At 35.2% G+C, this 20,850-nt stretch overlaps 1 protein-coding gene across 17 annotated transcripts in view; it reads left to right on the forward strand.

Moving 5' to 3' along the window:
• The first annotated feature begins 4,470 nt into the window (after positions 1 to 4,470).
• GAPVD1 (GTPase activating protein and VPS9 domains 1) overlaps positions 4,471 to 20,850 on the forward strand; it is an 89,525-nt gene continuing 73,145 nt past the window's right edge. For 16 of the 17 annotated variants that reach the window (XM_007474648.3, XM_056812140.1, XM_056812142.1 and 13 more), the window contains exon 1: positions 4,471 to 4,673. The gene's annotated coding sequence lies outside the window, so the exon portion shown is untranslated. Of the gene's footprint in view, positions 4,674 to 4,920; positions 4,946 to 20,850 lie in introns of those variants that run through there. The other variant, XM_056812137.1, reaches the window with a different exon arrangement.

The following is a 20,850-nucleotide window of genomic DNA, read 5'->3' on the forward strand; positions in this document are numbered from 1 at the left end:
GTAATAACCGTACTTCTCTGGGTTTTAGGTTCATATGAGATAATATTTCTCAAGTGCTTTGCAAACTTTAAATCCATTTAAATACTAGCTATTTTTATGCATTAGAGAAGATACTTTGGGTCAAAGGGAAGAGCTAGTCTCCTAACACATTTTGCCAGAAGACATGCACCTTGAAGAAATTGTTTGGATGGTGCAAAGCCAAGACAAAATGTAAAATCCCGCTTCATCAGTCTGGCAAACTATTTCATGTCTTGATGTTTGATATATTTATCTCTTGGGAGAGTATAATAGTCGTTATATCATTGCTGCTTGTTTAAGTTTTATATCTTTGCATAATTCCGGGGTCTTTCTATGTGTTAAGCATTTCTTTTGTGTAGAGCAGCAGTTCTTAAAGAGTAGTTCTTTGACTCCTGAAGGTCTCTAGGACCCCTTGGGGGGGTATTCCTTGAAATCAAAACAAATTTAATGACAATACTAAGATATTACTTGACTATTTAAATATTCTTTCCTTTTCCACCTATATATTTATTTGAGGCTGGATTTTTTTAATATACTTTAATCAAAGTGACATATTGCAATAGATTAAATACAGAAAGCAGATATGAGAATCCAACTTTTATGAAGTCAGACATGAAAGTGATTTGCAACAAAATTTAAAACACTAACATTCTCTTATGAAATATATTTTCAATAAAATATGTTGTTTATATTAGCATATAATGACTTTATTATTGTTATTGTATTTAAAATGTTTTAAATCTTTGCTTTTTCTCTTAGAATCAATACTAAATATTATGCTAGGGAAGAAGAGCTGAAAGGGCTAAGCAATTGGGGTTGAATGACTTCTCTAGGGGCTACACATCTAGGAAATGTCCAAAACTAGAATTGAACCAGAAACCTGACTCTATCCAGGGAGCCACTTAGCGACCCCTATTATTGTTATTTTTTTTAAACACTTACCTTCCATCTTGGAGTCAATACTGTGTATTGGCTTCAAGGCAGAAGGGTGTGGTACGGGCTAGGCAATGGGGGTCAAGTGACTTGCCCAGGATCACACAGCTGGGAAGTGTCTGAGGCCAGATTTAAACCTAGGACCTCCCATCTCTAGGCCTCACTCTCAATCCACTGAGCCACTCAGCTTCCCCCTATTATTGTTATTTTTAAATGAATTAGTAAATAAATGCTTTAAATTTATTTCAATGTCTAGTTGGTAAAGTGGATTGAGTGTTAGACCTGGAATAAGGAAGATTGAAGTTCAAATCTGGCCTCAGACACTTGCTAGCTGGGTGACCTTGGGCAAATCACTTAAATTCTATTTGCCTAGTTCCTACCTAGCATGTTTATTGTGAGGATCAAATGAGCAAGTATCTATAAAGCACTTAGCTCAGTACCTGGCACATAGATAGGAAAACCCCTTCCCTTCCTTATCAGTTCTAATTCCTAGTATGGTGAATATCAATTGATATAACCTACATAAACAAAAGTTCTTTGAAGGGTCTTCAATAATTTTTAAGAAAAGAGACCTGAGACCAAAAAGTTTGAAAAATGCTGATGTATAGGAAATAAATAACAATGCTATGCCTGTTTTATACTTTATATTAAATACTTTTCTATTTATCCTCTGGGGAAGTCATAAGACTTTTAACACCAGAAGGACCTGAAACATCAATTGTTACAATAATTTTTCATAATTAAAAATTTTTAATACTTTACTACAACTTCATATAATTTCTTACTATTATACAGAACAACTGATGCAGTAAATAAGATTTTTATTTTTTACCATAATTTTTCCTATGTAAATACACTTTAAATATAAATAATTACAAGCAGATATTATCATTCTAATTTGAAACAAACTTTTTTATTCTACTATGTCTAGTATGTGCAGGGTGGTCCTTTAAGCTATTATTAAATTCTTTTTTTTTTTAAATCCATGTTAATTTATTAAAATGATTAAAATAAATTAATGTTGATAGAACTATTATTAAATTATTATTAAATGGATTAGAAGGGATCAAAGAACCTGTCCTGAATCTGTAATAAACCATGGATTTCTGGGTAAATTACTCTCTTAAGCTATTATTAAATTCTAAGAGTTAAAAAAAAAGCACCTAACCTCTCATTAGAGTCCAGGCTCCCTCAGGTTTGCATCTAATCCTAGTACATGGATCTAAAACAGAGGATCCCCTTAATAGAGTTAAAAAGGGTCTGGTATTCCAGCCTCTTTGAGCCCTGCAGCCCTTCATATTGTTATTATAGTGTAATTTTAAAAGAAATATTTGAAAGTATCGATTGCCTATGAACCTGATGAATTAGTCAAGATTACATTTTTTTTGGTCAGATCTTGGTGTATTAGGTGTCATGCTTATCAAATATACAGCTTTGGGTGGGCTAAACTAAGTGAGGTAGTTACTATGTTGGATGACAGAGTTGGGGTTGAAAGAGATCTTGACAGGTATAGTATGTTGCACTAAGTATAAAACTGAAATCTGATAAAGATAACTAGGAAACCTTATATTTGGTTTCACAATAATCTACTTCATGAATAGGGCTTGGGTTAGGCATGACTAGATAATAGATTCTGTGAAAAAGATTTGGGATTTTTAATGGATTGCAAGCTCAGGATAAGTAAATAGTGGCAACTCCATTGCTCTGAAAGGCAGAAATTGTATTCCCCCAAGTCTTTATGATCTAAGATGCATTAAAAAAAAAAACCCTCAGGTTCAAATGGAGGGAGATTATGTACTTCTTTCTGTTCTTGTCAAAATTTGGAATATTGAGCTCAGTTCTAGGTGTTACCCTTTATGAAGGATATTGACAATCTGGAACTCTACAGTCCATCTCTGGGGGTGGGGTTCATGTGGATGGTGAATCTTTAGTAGATAAAGATTGTATCCAAAGGTTAGCCCAAGTGAACTTTCACTGGTTTTCAAGAACTGATTGTTAAAATTTAAATGTGAACATTTATAACAGAAATTTGTCAGTACAAAGCAGGTATTGCCTTACTGTTTTGTTGATTGCCTAGACTTAAGTATTAATAATTTAGATTAAACTTAAAAGTGTTTATATATCTGTCTATCTGTCTCTTCCTCAAGGGAGCCTAGTTGTTAAACACTTACCAGATTCCTCTATAAACTCCCTTCCACTCATCAGGAATAAAGTAGAAGGGATAAGGGAATGAAGTCATCAACAGACTGGAGGCCTGGTGAAAGTTGGCAAATAATAATAATAATAATAATAATTGGCTTTTATATAGTGTTTAAGGTTTGCTAAGTGCTTTAATCCATTATCTCATTTGAGCTCACAACATCCCTGGTTGTATTCAATTAAATTATAGGCAGATGGTGGGAGAAAACACTCTGAAACCAGAAAAGGCAGGATGAGAATAAGGGGTAGAGAATAGTGGATGTTGGCTGAAACCTGTAGTAAATGAGAGTATTGTGAGATGAGATAACTCAAACATTAACTTTCTTTTTTGTTAAAAAATTCATTTTATTTTATTTTCACAAAGATCTGCATTCTTACTCTCCACTTTTGAGAAGAAACAACTAGAAAGAAAAAATCCCTGGAATAAACAAAATATTGACTAAAAAAACCCTCTTTTTACCTTCTATTTTTAGAATCAATACTATATATTGGTTCTAAGGTAGAAGAGCAATAAGGGCTAGGCAATGGGGTTAAATAACTTGCTCAGGGTCATAAAGGTAGGAAGTGCCTAAGGTCATATTTGAATACAGGACTTCCCATTTCTACATCTCTAGTTCTGGCTTCCAATCCATTGAGCTGCCTAGATGCCTCCAGTTCTGCAATTTTCTATTGGTGTAAAAAAAGTTGGTCCTCTTTTCTGGGACTCAGTTTCCTCATCTGTAACCCAGGGTGTTGTTCTGAATGATTTATAAGATTATCTTCCAAATCTAAATTTATAATAGTATGACCTGCTCAAGGTCATCGAGCTAGGATTTAAAGATTCTTGTAGATGGAGGGGTTGATTCACTTTTGAGGATTATTATGCTGGAGAGGTAGGGGGGAATTGTAATGAGAGTTGGCATCAATCAAAATCAGAAAAAGTCTGGTCAGGTCCACCTCTGACACCTACTTGCTGTGTGCAAGTCACTTAAAAACTTCGAATACCTCAGGTAATTCTTTGAGACTTTAAGATGCTGCACAGGGCTTAACACAGTGCCTGCCACATAGAGGGCGCTAATAATAGATGCTTTTTTTACTTTCCTTGATTTAAGGTTTACCTATCTGAATTGGTAGAGAAAATGTCTTCATCAGAAGATTCCCAGTATCATTGAAAACATATTTCGAAACAAGGAGAAAATTCTGTTTTACTGATGGAGTAACTGAGTTACAAAGCAGGAAATAGTGAAAAGCCCAAGGTCGTACAGTTGTGATCCAACTAAGAAAGCAAGAGATGTGGGGGAGGGGGGGAAACAGTCCGGAAACTACAAGTCCCGGCGGCCACGCGGGCTGTCCCACTCTACGCATGCGCATCGGTGCGGAGGCTGGTAACCCGGCTGAGTGAGGGGAGGCATCCCCTGGACGTAGCGAAGGCAGCAGGGAGCGGCGACGGCGGCAGCTGTAGGAGCAGAGACCGGCGACGCCTCAGTCCTAGGTCCAGCCCCTGCTAGGAGATTGCCACCGCTCGCCCACCCTAGTCTCCCCGGGTGAGTGTGGGTGCTCACGGTTCTCTCCACCCGCAGCTCCCTCCGCCCTTCCCGGGCTCATTCCGGCTCGCCTGGGCCTAGGCCCATAGCCAGCGCCTCACAGCCGGTCCAGAGCCAGGAATGCGGGGCTTTGGTCCTGATGCCAGGCCCCGCAAGGCCAGGCCCAGCCCTCTGCGGCTGTGGGGGCGGGGGAAACGCTGGAGGGGGAGGGGAGGAAGGGAGAGGGCGGTGGGGGAGGGGGCGGAAAGAGGAACCCGGGACGCTGAGACCAGGTGGGAGAGCCATCCGCAACGGAGCGAGGAGGTCGGCCTGCGTGGCGAGAAGGCCGAGGCCGAGCCAAGGGAAGAGATTGGGGGCGGGGGGTTGGTGAGCGGGGAAGGAGGGGTCAGAGCTTGAGGAAGGGAAGGCTGTGGGTAGGAGAGAGGAAAGGCCTTTGGAGAAGATAAACAAGACGGAGCAGGTGGAAACCGTAAGAGATTGGGGTGGGGGCAGAGACAGGGGGTCTTGAAGTTTCCGTCTGTAACAGGTAATTAGAGAAATAAAAATCGACCCTTACAAGAATCCCTTCCCGATCTCACTTAATTCTAGGGCCTTCTCTCCGTAGATCGTTTCCGATTTATTCTTAATTCGTCTTATTGGTACTTGGTTGATTTCATGTTGAACCCCCCACCCCCCCAACCCCCCGTAGCGCCGACCTCCCAAGGCTGTTGTGAAGATTGTCTGAGATAATATTTGTAAAATGCGTTAGTTCTGTACCAGGCTCATAGTAGGCGCTATATAATGTTTAACTGCCTGTCTGACTGCTTTATGCAGTGGGTTTACAAGGTTGAAATTTGACAGAGGGATGCGATCTAGACACGTGAGCATGCTGTAAGGGAGAGTGTGAAAGAGGTAAAGAAGAGATATAGGCCTACTGCTCTAGGGAAATTTGGAATCGGAAGGGAGAGCAGAGAAAGGTTTGTGTGAAGGAAGTCGAATCCAAGTCGGCTTGAAGGAAGGAAGGGTAGAGTTTCAGCAGGCCTACATTTAAAGAGGGATTTCTGAGCTAGCTTGGTGTATGAATGTACAGAAGCAAGAAAGGGCTGGATGGAAAAGAGGGGGTGTAGTACATTTTGTTTGGAAAGAGCGCATAAAGAGAAATAGTATGAACTAAGGTACATTGGAACTAATTTCTTGAAGGCCTTTAATGCCAGTCAGGGGAGTTAGTGTTTTATATCATAGAGATGAGCTAGGATCTATAATAGGTGGGAGAAAAAAAAATTTGGATTTGGAGATTAGGGCTGAGAAGATCCAGCTTTTTAAAAATTTAGTACAATCATTGTTGTGGGTGAGATTTGATTCTACAAGTTTCATAGACTTAGAATTGGAAGAGACCTTAGTGATTATTTCAGTCTAATGCTCTAATTTTATAGAGGAAAAATCTGAGACCCAGAGAAGGAAAGCAATTTGGCTAAAGTCATATAGCTACTAGTAAGTGTGAGCAGTGATTTGAACCCAGATATCCTATGATGACTTTGGATTCTTCTTTTCACCCTAGTAGAAAGTTTAGCACTTGTAGTCAGGAAATTCTGGGTTCCTACCTTGGCCTGGGACACTTAATAGTTAGTGGACCATGAACATGTTAAAGTTAATTGTCTTTGAGCCTCAGTTTACTTATCTGTACAATGGTGATAATACTTACAGTACCTACCTTGCCAGTGTTGTAAATTCAAATGAGTGGAAAATATTTTAGAAACTTAGTTTTTTAAGTTACTAGAATACTAAGACTTGTTCTTTCAACTGTTCCTAGGAACAGTCAACTGCTCATTGTTACATCTGGTATGCAGTCATCAATGTTAGAGAAAGAACTCCATAAGAAAGTTTGTCTTTGAAATGGCCTAGAGAAATTTTGGAAGGCTTCTGGGAAAAAGTGAGTTCTGAGTGGAAAGCTCTTTTGAGATATTTGGTTAAGGTATAGTGTATGTGAGATCTATGTCACTGTCGAACTCTTACCAAGGTAGATGGCAACCTGTATATAACTTAGTAAATAAGATATATATGCTGTACAAATCACAAAATGACTAAAAAGAAGGGGACAGATAGTATTCCTGGTAGTTTGCTAATTAGAGGACAGGAAAAGATCTAGTAGCCAAGTTTTGAAGCCCAACATAAAACATATATATGTTGAATGTACTAGGTTACAGTGGTGAACCAGAGCAAATAATTTGAAGAGGATAATAAAATGGCTTTTTGGCTTTTTATACTGCCTCTGGGATTTGGGAGGCCTGTAAAGCCCTCTTAGGAATTGGCAGAAAAATTTAGTGTTAGTCTTAATTTAAATGTTCTGATTTATAGACAAGACATGCTCCCATTTTCAAAGATAGAATGCTTTTTCTTTATTGAGAACAAAAGGTTTGTGATCTATCTTGCTATTATTCTTCCTTTCAGTATGCCATGAGAGGTAAATTTGAAGGTAAATATGTTTGGTGAGTCATTCTCTTAAAATTCCCTTCTAGCCTCTCTGCAGTTTTATTGTTTTTCAGCTTTGTGTTGGCATCAAACTTCTCGCCAACAACTAACTCTTAATATTTTCTCAGTATCTAGATGACTTGACAGTTGCAACTGTTAGTAGAATAATTAATACCTCATGTGAGAATTTTTTGTACCTCCAAAATAATAATGATGGGAAAAACAGTGATGCTAATTCTTCATGGGAGAAAGATGATAGAATAGAATGTTACTGTATGTGATTAAGTTGAAGAGTGAGTTCTCTGAGGAGAGGGACTACATCTGGCCTCTAGTTTACATTATAGGGCTTATAATAGTTGAACTACCTACTTCACAGACAAGGCCCTTTACATAATTGCTTAATAAATGTTTGTTGAAATGAATAGAGTAAAATGGTTTTCTAAGACTTAATGCTTTATTTATGTAAACAAAATATATCACAGTTCATTCTCCTTCATAAAACTTTTATTTAACAGGTTGAAATTTGAATCTTTTAAATTAAATTTGTGTATTTATTGACACCTAATTGTTTTAATGGAGATTTGATTTGGAGGGCTAAATCTTATATATCACTATTAGAAGAAAGGCTTACTCCATTGTGGGTTTAGATGATCGTTATCCCAGTTATGGTATGACAGAATTAAAGTCTTAGAAATGAAGAGGTGGGTGAAGAGGTATAAGGGGAAGAACATTGGAGTTAAGAGGATCTGAATTCTGTGCCCAATTCTGATAACTTACCTGCTGTTATTTATTTAGGGTAAAATCCCTTTGCCTTTCTTGGCCTCCATTTTCTTCTTTCTATGGAGTTTTGAACTACAACCGAAATTTTGACTATCTGGTGAAAATTGTGTATCTCTTCTCAGAGTATATTTTATTGCCTATATTCATAATGGAAGGAAATACTAAAGGAAATACTTTTTGGTTAAGTATTAGTTAAAATTATGAAATAATTTTTTTTTTACAATTCAAGTTTATGGACAAGTACTTCCTCTTTGGACCCACTGGAGGTTCATGGATTCTAGGTTAAAAATCCTTGGACTCAGTGATCTCAAAGATCACTTTCAGCTCAAAGTTCTATCATGTGTGAGCTGAGATCATAGGATCATAGACTTAGAGCTAGAAGGAAATCTAACTGCTTCATTTTCTAGATGAGGAGTTGAGGCCCAAAGAGGTTAAAAGTTAACTTAGTACATGCTAAATAAGTAAAGAGATGAACCCAGGGCCTCAGTGTCCAAATCAAACACTCTTTCCACTGTACCATATTTTATTTAATTTGTGTATATATATTATGCCTGTCCTAAAACATTTAGCTACTAGATCATAGACTGTTCAACTGGCCCACAGGTGACTTTAATTAAAACAATTTTTTAAATTTTTATCTTTTGACTTAGAATTTATATTAAATGTTAGAAGAATGACATGGGTTAGACATTTGGGATTAAGTGACTTGCCCAGGGTCACACAGCTAGGAAGTATGTATGAGGTCATATTTGAACTCAAGACCTCCATCTAGCTGCCCTTGATTCTTTAATTTTTAGAAAAGATGATGAGTGCCAGAATTGTAAAGCTGCTTGGCCATAGTCACAATGCAAACAATGGCAGTTCTGATGCTTGGATGGAAACTGCCTGGTCTTAGATTGATTCTCACTTAAGATGTTTTTTTTGTTTCCCTGAATACTTGTTGATGTTATGATTACCAGTGTAGTCATCTTAAGAAAAACATTCAGATATGAATGGAATAAAATTATATGTAAAACCATAAAATGAATTATTTCCAGCTTGTCAAAAGGAAAATGGAAGCATAGAGTGTTTGAAGTGTTTCTGGGAGCAACTGTCATAATTTTATAGATGACAGGGAGGCTCAAAGAGGATAATTTACTGCACAAGGTCACACACTAGTATTAGAGCCAGAAGTCAAAACCCTGGTGTCTTCTGATTCCAAATTCATTATTCTTTTTCACCATACAAAGCCATGTTACCTTTACCAAGACAAAAACTATGCCTTCTTTCCATTGTTTTCTTTTCTTGAGATCATAGATTTAGAGCTAAATGGGTCCATTGGAGGTCATCCAAGTACCAGATCACAATAAGCAAAACCATAGAAGGGTATTGATGCTAACATATAGCAATTATAGTTTAGCTTTAAAAAATATTTTTGGAGTTTTTTTCAAACTTTAAGCAACTATTTAAAATTTGCTAATTTACTAAGTAGCTATTCTAAATTACTAATTTACAAAAGCTATTTTTTTTGGGGGGGGGGGACAGCTGGATAGCTCAGTGAATTGAAAGTCAGGCCTAGAGACCAGAGGTCCTGGATTCAAATCTGGCGTCAGACACTTCCTAGCTGTGTGACCCTGGGCAAGTCATTTAATCCCCATTGCCTAGCCCTTTCCACTCTTCTGCCTTCAAATCATAGTATTGATTCTAAGACAGAAGGTAAGGGTTTAAAAAAAACTATTTGTTTTTTGCACATTATAGTAAGATTTTTTTATCTTAGTATAAATGCTAGGTAAAGGTATATATTAGGGGAAAAGGCACATTGTGATTTTACAGCGAAAAGTCTGCCCATTAACTCTCTTTCACAGAACTAGGCATAACATTTTTTTGCCTTGAACTAAAAAATATCAGCATTGACAGAAATTGAAATTTTTAAATAGGTGACATTTTTATTTGGTCAGAGCAAACTCTCAGTCTAGAATGGTAGATTTTATAATTGGAAGGGACTTTACAATTAATTTAGTCTGGCCCCTTATTGAGAGATGAGGAAATTGAAGTACATAGAATTTGTCTTTAAAATATGACTTTCTGAACTGTGGGAGTAGAAACAAAGAAGAAAAACAACTGCTTAATCACATGGTTCGATGGGGATATGATTGGGGATGTAGACTCTAAATGATCACCCTGGTGCAATTATTAATAATATGGAAATAGGTCTTGATCAATGACACATGTAAAACCCAGTGGAATTGCATGTCTGCTAGGAGTGTGGGGGGAGGGGAAGGAAAGAATATGAATTATGTAAACATGGCAAAATATTCAAAATTAATTAAATAAAAAATGTCAATAAAAATAAAATATGACTTTCTTAGGTTCAAATTACTTTGTTAGACAAGTTTTGTTCTATTGTATAAGAATATCCATTTAACTCCCCTTTGGTTTTTTTAAAGGGCCATTAATGAAGAAAAGTAGGACTTTTCTAGTTGTTCTTTTTCTCAAGGATTTCTTCTCTGGAAGGCAAGGGTGATCACTTTCATAATTTGCTTTTGCTTTCCTCAAGAAGTGTGCAGTTTTCTTTTTCTTTTTTAAAAAACCCTTGCTTTCTGTCTTATTATCAATTCTGTGTATTGGTTTAAGACAGAAGATGTTAAGGGCTAGGCAGTGGGGTTTTAAGTCACAAAGCAATTTTCTTTTAACTTAAAAGGATTGAAGGGAAATTTTCTTTTCTCTTGTCCTTTCAGAAAGACAGCTACTTAATTTAAAAAAGATTTAATTACAACCAACTTAATTGGTTGATAGTTATTCCTTTCTTGCTTGTGGAAACCTGGATTGATTCAGTTCATCAAACTTTAGATATCTGTTGAATGTAGAGTAGGACAAATTTAGGGGAGAAATAGCCACAGTTTTTGCTCTCATGGATCTTAAAGTATGGTAAGGGAATGAGTTGCATATAGAGATAACTATAATATCTGTAACAAGAAATGCTAAATATGTTAGATTCAAGCAACGCATTGCATGGAAAACATTGGTCTCTATGGATGAGGAAGGAAAGATAAGCTATAGGATATCTGAGAGACTTCCTGTGGAGGTGGCATTTTGCATTTAAATTTGGATTATATCTTTGGATTTTTAAAAAAATACAAATTCTTGGAAATTTTTTAAAATTGGGAAACTTAAAAAAAAAAGTAATGGTTCCAGTTCCTCCTTAAATACTTCCTATTGGGTTAAAACTGGAAGGGGCCTTAGAGACTAATCCATCATCTTCATTTTACAGATGAGGAAACTGAGGAGGCCACAGAGAAGTTATCTGTTCAATGTCAGTTAAGAATATTTATTAGGGTTGAAATGAAAACTTGGGTCCTTTAACTCTAAATCTAGTGCTTTTTCCAACAATTCCAATGATTGCCTCTCTGAACTTCCCAAACTTGCATTTGAGGTTGGATTTGTTTATGGAGTTCAACTCTGAGAAATAACTGATGTATTTCTTTTATTAGGAGAGAATGTTAATGAAATGATCTGTATTTTATATGCCTCTCAGAAGGATGCTTAAACATCAAGGCTAATAGGTTCAAACTGTATTTTGAGCACAACCTTAAATCATGATTTCCTTAGTATGTTTGAATGAGCTGGAATAACTTAAAGCGTATTTGTTTAAATGCAGATCCAGTTTCTTTTCCTTTTTTTGAAAAATAAATTTATTAATTTCCATTTCTTACATTATCATAGTTACCCGCAGTATCCTTCCCCTTTCTACCCTCCTCTCCCATAGAGCCATCTTTTATAACAAACAGTATTTTTTTAAAAAAACCCTTTCCTTCTGATTTGGATTCAGTACTATGTATTGGTTCGAAGGCAGAAGAGAAGAAAGGGCTAGGCAATAGGGGTTAAGTGACTTGCCCAGAGTCACACAACTAGGAAGTCTCTGAGGCTGGATTTGAACCCAGGACCTCCCATCTCTAGGTTTGACTCCACTGAGTCCAGCTGCCCCTCAAACAGTATTTTTTAAAAAGGAAGACTATTAGCACAACTAATTGATATGTAGAAAAAAATCTGAAAACATTTGCACTACTTAACAATTTGTATGTAGACTTTCTGTCTTTTGTCTTAGTATCTACATTTGATTTATACTGAATTTTTCCTTTTTATAATTTCCTTTGATATTGTGGGTGTTTTGTTTATCCAAAAGAATTTTTTAAAAAGTTTTATCAAGTTCCACAAAATAGTCCCTTGGTAATTTGTTTGGCATAGCATTAAAAATGTTATTTACCTTGGATAGTATTGTCATTTTGTTATATTATTATGTTATATATTTTTATATATATACCCATGACCACTGAATATTCTTCCAGCTATTTAAGTTGTTCAAAGCTATTTATTTAAGCTATTTAAGGAGCATGTTGCAATTACATATGTCTTTTGTATGCTTTGGTAGGTCGAAATTTGGAATTGGATTTCCCTTTGTATTTTTGCTTTGTGCGTTATTAAAATTTTTTTAAACTTTAAACTTTTTATTTTTTAAAATTGCATTTAATTAATAAATTTCCACACAAGTTTTCCTAAGTTATATGATTGAACTTATGCCCTCCCCCCCTCTTCCCCTCTCCTGGTGCTGGCAGGCTAGTTGATCTGGGTAATACATGTATTATCATGTATAACATTTCTATATTGTTCATTTTTGTGAGTAATCTTATAAAACCAAAACCCTCAAACCCAAACAAATAACTTAAAAATCATATGCTTTTTTCTGCATTCTGACTCCAACCGGTTTTTCTCTGGAGGTGGATAACATTTTGTCATAAGTCCCTTAGTTGTCCTAGATCATTGTATTGCTGATAATAGTTCAGTTAATTATAGTTGATAATTCCACAGTATTGCTGTTACTGTGTAAAATATCTTTCTGGTTCTGCTTATTTCACTTTGCTTCACTCTATGAAGGTCTTTCCAACTCTTTCTGAAATCATTGTGTTCATCATTCCTCATAGCACAATAGTATTCCATCACTGTCATATACCACAATTTGCCATTCCTCAATTTATGCACATCCCTTTAATTTCCAATTTCTTGCCACCATGAAAAAGAGCAGCTGTAAATATTTTTGTACAAGTAGGTCTTTTTTTGATATCTCCAGGATACAGACTTAGTAGGGGGTATTACTGGATAAAAGGGTATATGCATTGTTCTGTAGTCCTTTGGGCATTGTTCCAAATTGCCTCAACTCTACCAGCATTACATTAGTGCCCCAATTTTGCCACATCTCCTCCAACATTTACTGTCATTGGTTAATCTTATAGGTGTGACTTGGTAATTTATAGATAACTCTTTTCTCTAATGAAGTGGGATTTAGAACATTTTTTCATATGATTATTGATAGCTTTGATTTCTTCATATGAAAACTACTTATTCATATCCTTTGACCATTTGTCAATTGGGGAATGAATTGTATTATTGTAAATTTGATTTAGTTCTGTATGTTTTTGAGAAATGAGATCTTTATCAGAGAAATTTGTTATAAAATTTTTTCCCCAGTTGTTTCCCTTCCCTTGGTTGCTTTGGTTTTGTTTGTATAAAACCTTTTAAATTTAATATAATCAAAATTATTCATTTTACATCTTGTAAGGTTCTCTATTTCTTATTTGGTCATAAATTCTTCCTTTCTCCATGGATCTGAGAGGTAAACTGTTCTATGTTCCCCTAATTTACTTATAATATCACCCTTTATGTTTAAATCATATATGACTTTATCTTGGTTATAGGAGTTCTATACCTAAGTATTGCCATAGTTATTTTCCCAACATGTTTTGTCAAATAATGAATTTTTATCCCCCAAACTGAGATTTGTTTATCAACTAGATTGCTGAGGTCATTTACCCCTAATCTAATCCATTGATCCATCATTCTATTTCTTAGCCAGTACCAGATTGTTTTGATAATTGCAGCTTTGTAGTACACTTTAAGATCTGGTATTGCTAGGCCACTATCTTCATATTTTTTGCCTTTACTTCCCTTGATAGTCTTGATTTTTTGTTCTTCCAGGTGAATTTTGTTACTTTTTTTCTAGTTCTATAAAATAGTTTTTTGGTATTTGATTGGATCGGCACTGAATATTATGTTAATATTGTTAAGAAAAACTGTTGTTTTTTAAAGTTTTATTTTGTAGCCTGCAACTTTACTAAAACTATTTTCTCATTTAATTTCTTTTCTGATATTCCAAGTATATCATATCATCCAGCATATAGGGATAATTTTATCTCTTCTTTATCATGTTTATGCCTTAATTTCTTTTTTTTTTAAAAATCTTACTGCTTTTCCAACATTTCCAAAACTATATTAAATAATAGTTGGGAGAGAGGATATCCTTGTTTCATTCCAGTATTCATTGGAAAAGGTGCTAATATAAATCCCTTTGTATATGATGCTTACTTTTGGTTTTAGATAGATGCTTTTTATGATATAAAAAAAGTTTATGCTTATATTTGGTAAAGTTTTTAGCATAAAAGAATGCTATATTTTATTGAAGGCTTGTTTGTTTTGTGCATCTATTGAGATGATCATGTGATTTTTGATATTTTGGTTTTTAATAAACTAAACCATCTTTGCATCACTGGTGTAAATGCCACATGGTTATAATAAATAATTTCTTTGTTTAATCACCATTACCTGCTTCACAGGATTTTGTCAATTCATTAATGATATTGGTGCATAGTTTTCTTGTGTTTTGTTTTTTTTCTTAGTTTAGGAATTAGTAGTCTATTTGTCTCATAAAAGGATTCCTTTTTTCTCAGTTCTGACAATAATTTTTGAAGTATGGGTACTATTTAAAAGTTTGATAGATTTCTGTAAATCAAAGAGAACTAGAAGTTTTTTTCCTGTATTATTCCTTTATAGCTAAGTTTACTTCCTTTTCTGAAATTAGGTTATTTAAGATCTCTTAAGATAATTTTGTGTTCTCAGTTTTGTCAGCATATAACTGTACAATATGTTCTGATTATACTTTTAATTCTGGTTTTGTTATTAGTTCAACTTGGTCATTTACTACTGATTATTTTTTAAAAAAACCCTTACCTTCCATCTTAGAATCAATACTGTGCATTGGTTCCAAGGCAGAAGATCAGTAAGGGGTAGGCAAAGGGGGTTAAGAGATTTGCCCAGGATCACATAGCTACGAAGTGTCTGAGGCCAGATTTGAACCTAGACCCTCCTGTCTCTAGGCCTGGCTCTCAATCCACTGAGCCACCCAGCTGCCCCCCATTTGCTATTGATTTGATTTTTTCTTTCCTCTTGATTTGATTTTTTCTTTCCTCTTTTTTTTAAAAATCAAAGTGAAAGTTTATCAGTTATACCAGTCTTTTCAAAGAACAAGTTTTTAGTGTTATTTATCATTGCTATTTTTTGTTAATGATTTATCTAATTTCTTTCCAAATTTTGACATTTCTTTTTTGCTTTTCTTAAGGTTTTTTTATTTGTTGGCTTCATAATCTTTAAAATGCATATTTAATTCATTTATGTTCTATTTTTCTAGTTTTTAAATATATTTATAAGGATATGCTTTCCCCCCTAGGACTACTTTAACTGTAGCCCAGAAATTTTGGTATCTTGGTTCATCATTATTGTATTTTACATAATTGTTGTTTCAGTGAGTTGTTCTTTGACCTACTCATTAAGATTTCATTGTTTTTTTAGACTTCATTTGGGTCTGTGACCCATTTGTTTATTGTTCTTGAATCATTGACTATTTTTATTATATTATGGTCTGTAAAGGATGTATTAACTATTTCTGTCTACCCTTTTACATTAAAAAAAACAACAACAAAAAAACCAAAAAAACATTGTTACCTTCTGCCTTAGAGTCAATACTGGATATTGGTTGCTAGGCAGAAGAGTGATAAGGATGAGGCAATGAGGGGTGAGTGACTTGGCCAGAGTCATATAGCTAGGCAGTATCCGAGTCCAGATTTAAATAAGACCTCTTATTTCTGGGCCTGGTTCTCAGTTCACTGAGCCACCTATGTCCTTGCTCTATTTGTAATATTTCTGTGCCTTAATATATGGTCAGTTATATTTCATGTGGTGTTGAGCAATACAAATACTCTTTTGCCATCCCATTTAGAAGACACCATGAGTCTTTTAACTCTAGTTTCTCTAGCAATTTGTTCAGTTCCATTATTTCCCCTGTTGTTAGACTTATCTTTTTGTTAGTCTTATCCAAAACTGAGAGAGGGATATTGAAGTCTGTCACTATTACTATCTGACATAACTCAGTTAATATTTCCTTTATGAATTTTGATGCTACCATTTGGAGCATGTATGTTTATTATTGATGTTGACTTCTTGTTTATGGTTCCTTTTTTCATGATGTAGTTTCCTTTTTTAATCCCTTTTTGTTTTTAAAATGTTTATTTTTGTTTTGTCACCATAATAGCAACTCCTGCCTTTTTGGGTTAACTTGATGATTAGTAAATTTTTTTCCATCCCCATAGTTTTATTTTGTGTATGTCTTTGTAAGTAACCAATTGTAGGATTTTCTTTTCTTTTTTAATCTATCTTTTTCAATTTTTATTTTATTTAATCCATTCACATTTAAAGTTATGAGAATTAAGATTTATTAGATCCATTTGTCTCTTATTTTTTCCCCCAAATCCCCCAACCCTTTCCCACTGTAAACACAATACTATGTTATTTAAGTTACTTTAGCTTGTTCTTTTTTCAAAGTGGCCTTTTTCTCATTTGTTCTGTTTCCCTTTCCCATCTTCATATCTCCCATTTGTTACCCCCCCCCCCCTTTTAACGCCTTTACCTTCAATCTTAGTATTATTTCTAAGACAGAGGAATGGCAAGGGCTAGGGCAGTGATTGGCAACCTTTTGAGCTTGGTGTGTCAAAATTCACTAAAAAACACAGGTGGTGTGTCACTTTGAGAAAAAACCCCATAATTTCATGATATTTATAGTTTAAATAACAAAAATGTATAATTGCAGTATATAACTGTATTTAATAAACCCCAAACTAATTATTTAACTTACCTGCTTAGTGACTTCTTTCTTCATCTGTCAGTCTGTTTCTTTTGTTGGTTTTGATATTATTTAACTTGTGTGGGGTGCCGTGAACTAAGATAAGTGAGGGGGGGGGATTCCATAACTAACCTGCCTATTAGTGACCTTTTTGTTGCTGAATTTGATTGGCTAAATCTTCAATTGAAGGTTGGTATTTTGTACCCTTCAAGCCCAAGCAAGAGCTACTAACTTCATCTCTCCATCTGTTTCTTTTGTTGGTTTTGATATTATTTGATGCTGAGAATAAGGTCTCACAAAAGTACATAGAGGGAAAAATTGTGAGTAAAGCCATTGTTATATTTTTCAGGGTGCTAAAAGTGTCTGGTAATCTGTTCCAGGCACTCCAAATTTCCTGTTCGTAGTGGCATTCCTCTTGATTCTCCAAGTGGCACCCATAGCACAGGCTCTCCTAGCCTCCCCCTCACTTATCTCAGTAAAGATGGTCAATTAGAAATCCATGACACCTCAGAACAGTAGACTGGATGATGGTTGCTATCCCCTAATGGCCTAACTGGAAGTTCCAGAACTAGACACTCTGTGCTGGAGTTCTGTTGTTTTGGCCTACAGACCTCTGGCACAGAGTGTTTACACTATACTACAGCAAATGTTTTATCCTCAGCTGCTGTACCTGGCCGTGCAGGAGCCAAGAATGAAATGTCCTTTTCAGCATGTGGCCCCATACTTCTGTGGCTGCATATCATTGAAAATGGCTATGTGTGTTAGCATGTGTGTCATAGGTTTGCCATCGGGGGCTAGGGGATGGCTTGCCAGAAGTCACTAGGCTAGGTAGTATCTGAGGCCAAATTTGACCTCAGGGCTTCTCTTTGTCCACTTTGCTTCCTAGCTGCCCCACCCCTTATGTTTGGAGATTTTGCTGATTTAGTTTCTTTTCATTCCTGCTTTTATCAGGTTATTTAATTCATCTTTCCTTTCAGTTAGTCAAGTAGATTCTCCCTTCCACTCCTTCCCGTCAAATAGCCTTATTCATTAATTTTTAAAAATTTTACTTTTTGCCCTTTTCCCAAAGAGTTCTTCTCTCTTCATTATCTATCCTATCTGTCTATACTCTTCTCTGGTTCATGACCACTGTACTTGTCTAGTCTCTTTCTTTTCCCTCTATTCCTCATAGAATCAAAACTCCCGAGATAACCATTCAAGATAGTCTTCTAGACAGTTTCCACCACTACCCTTTAGACTCTGGCAGTCTCCATTTCCACTGTGCCCAGCACAATGTCTGTTCTTGCAAGTTGCAGTGCAAACACATCCCTGATTATGTAGCTCATTACTGTTCTATACTTTTCATTGGTTACCTTCTTTTCAACATTTGCCTCAAAATCTCCTTTTCATGTCTTCCCATTATCTCAATTGCCATTTGCTTTAATTGGTTTCAATTCTCCCTCTAGGTAGAATGAGTGGTTTTTAAAAAAACCCATCAGTTTTCTTAGACACACCCACCAGAAGGTTCTCCCCCACTCCACCTTCATTTTCTTTGTAATGGCATATTGTTGTATATTTAAAACATTTTTTTTTCTAGTTACATATAAGATTTTTTAACATTAAAAAAATTTGATACTCAAATTCTCACCCTCCCACTCCTACCTCCTCATTGAGAAGGAAGCCATTTGACATAGATTATACATGTGTAATCATGCAAAATACATTACCATATTAGTCATATTGTAAGAAAACACAGATTCCCCCCTGTAAAAGCCCTCTAAGAAAAATAAAGTTAAAAAATATGTTTTGATCTTCTTTCAGACTCTATCTGAATGGTGGCTCCCATTTTTCATGATGAGTCTTTGGGAATTGTCTTAGATCATTGTATTGTTGAGAATAACTTTAAGTCATTTACAGTTGGTCATTGAAAAGTACTTAAGTCTCCTGATTTTGCTCATTTCACTTTGCATCAGTTCAAACAAGTCTTTCCAGGTTTTTTTTAAAGTATCCTGCTCATCATTTCTTAGAGCACAGTAGTATTTCATCACAATCATATACTACAACTTGTTTAGCCATTCCTCAATTGATGGACATCCCTTCAATTTCTAATTCTTTGCCACCATAAAAAAGGGTTGCTGTAAATATTTTTGTATACAAAGTTCCTTTTCCCTTTTTTTTTCCCCCCATTTCTTTGGGATACAGACCTAGTAGTGATATTGCTGAATCAAATAGTATGTTATCTCTCCAGAATGGTTGGATCAATTCATAGCAGATTAATATCCTGATTTTCCCATATCCTCTCCAACATTTATAATTTTTTCCTTTAGACATGAGATGGTACCTCAGGATTATTTTAATTTGCATTTCTCTAATTAATAGTGACTTGGAGAATTTTTTCCTGACTATAGATAAGTTTTGATTTCTTCCTCTGGAAACTTCCTGTTCATATCCTTTGATTATTTATCAAGGGGGAAATAACTTATATTCTTATAAATTTGATTTTGTTTTCTATATATTTGAGAAATGAGGTTTTTATTGTAAATTTTTTCTCTGCTTCTAATCTTGGCTGCACGTTTTGTTTGTGCAAAACTTTTAAAATCTAATGTAATCAAAATTATCCATTTTATATCCCTAATACTCTCTATCTCTTATTTGGTCATGAATTCTTCCCTTATCTATAGGTAAATAATTCCATGTTTCTCTAATTTACTTATGGTATCATCTTTTATGTCTAAATCATGGACCTCTTTTGACTATAACTTGGTATATGGTATGAGTTGCTGATCTGCTGAATTCTAGGCAAACTCTTTTCCAATTTTCCTAGCACTTTTTGTTAAATACTGAGTTTGTGTTCCAAAAGCTTGGATTTCCTGGTTTATCAAATACTAGATTACTCCAGTCATTTAGTACTATGTATTGTGTACCTAATCTACTCATCTTTTTTTACTCGACAATTTTCCACCCATAGGAACCTTTGGAACCCCCTCCCACTATCAGAGTAAGACCTCCTTTTCCTTCTTTTCTGTCTTTCTCCTTTCCTTCTTATCCATTCTCTTGAGACCATGATCACCTTTCCCTTATTGCTGGCCTTTGATTTAACTTGGACACATCTCTTGCTTTTCATTTTTACCCTTTTTCCTTCCCTCCCTTTCATTCACCTTTCCATTTTGAAATGTGGTCTCAAAAAAAAAAGATTCTCCTGTAGTTGGAATGTTGCCAGATTCTGTCCACAATGTCCCAGGACTTTCTTTTTACTGTTTTCCATCTCACTGCCACCTTCCCCTCTTTTTTAACTTTTACTGTTCTTCTAGCTGTCACTGTTCCTCTTGCTGCCCTAAGCTACTGTATTTATTCACTTTCCTGCATTCTGTTGTCTTTGTTGTTAAAAAAGCAAATAATTTCCTCCTGTCTAGTTTTCTTTCAATTGTCTCTTTATTATTGAATATCCATCTAGTTTCCATTAATAGTTAAGCTCATGTTTGCCATGGAGGCCACCTTGGGCTCCATCTTGAGCTTCATTGCTCATTGGAACTTTTTTATAAGAGTCTTTTTTGCATTTTCCTGTGGATGCTGAATAGTCTGTGTTAATTCAAATTTCTTTTCCTTTGCATTTCAGTCTTTCTCCTGATCACTTGTAAAGTCATTTCTGAATTGAATTTTTAATATAACCATTATGTATCTTTCAGTTTGCAGCTTTGGTTTTTTATTTTTTCCCCCCAGGCAATTTATGAATTCTTTTCAATTGATATTTCTTTTTTTGTTGATAAGTTCTAGGCAGTTCTCTAATTTCCTTCATTATAACATTGAAAGGTTTTTTTATTTCTTCTGGGAGACCTATGAACCATATGTTCTTTCTACACATCCTATCTTTGAGATTAATGTGTTTTGCTTGGATAGTGAGAATATTTTTAAAAATGTGAATTTTTTTTTGCCTTTCTTATATGTTGGCCTTCACCTTGGTATATTTGCATTCTTAGTCTGTTTTCT

The sequence above is a fragment of the Monodelphis domestica genome, chromosome 1, assembly GCF_027887165.1.
Source record: "Monodelphis domestica isolate mMonDom1 chromosome 1, mMonDom1.pri, whole genome shotgun sequence".
NCBI classification, from domain to species: domain Eukaryota; kingdom Metazoa; phylum Chordata; class Mammalia; order Didelphimorphia; family Didelphidae; genus Monodelphis; species Monodelphis domestica.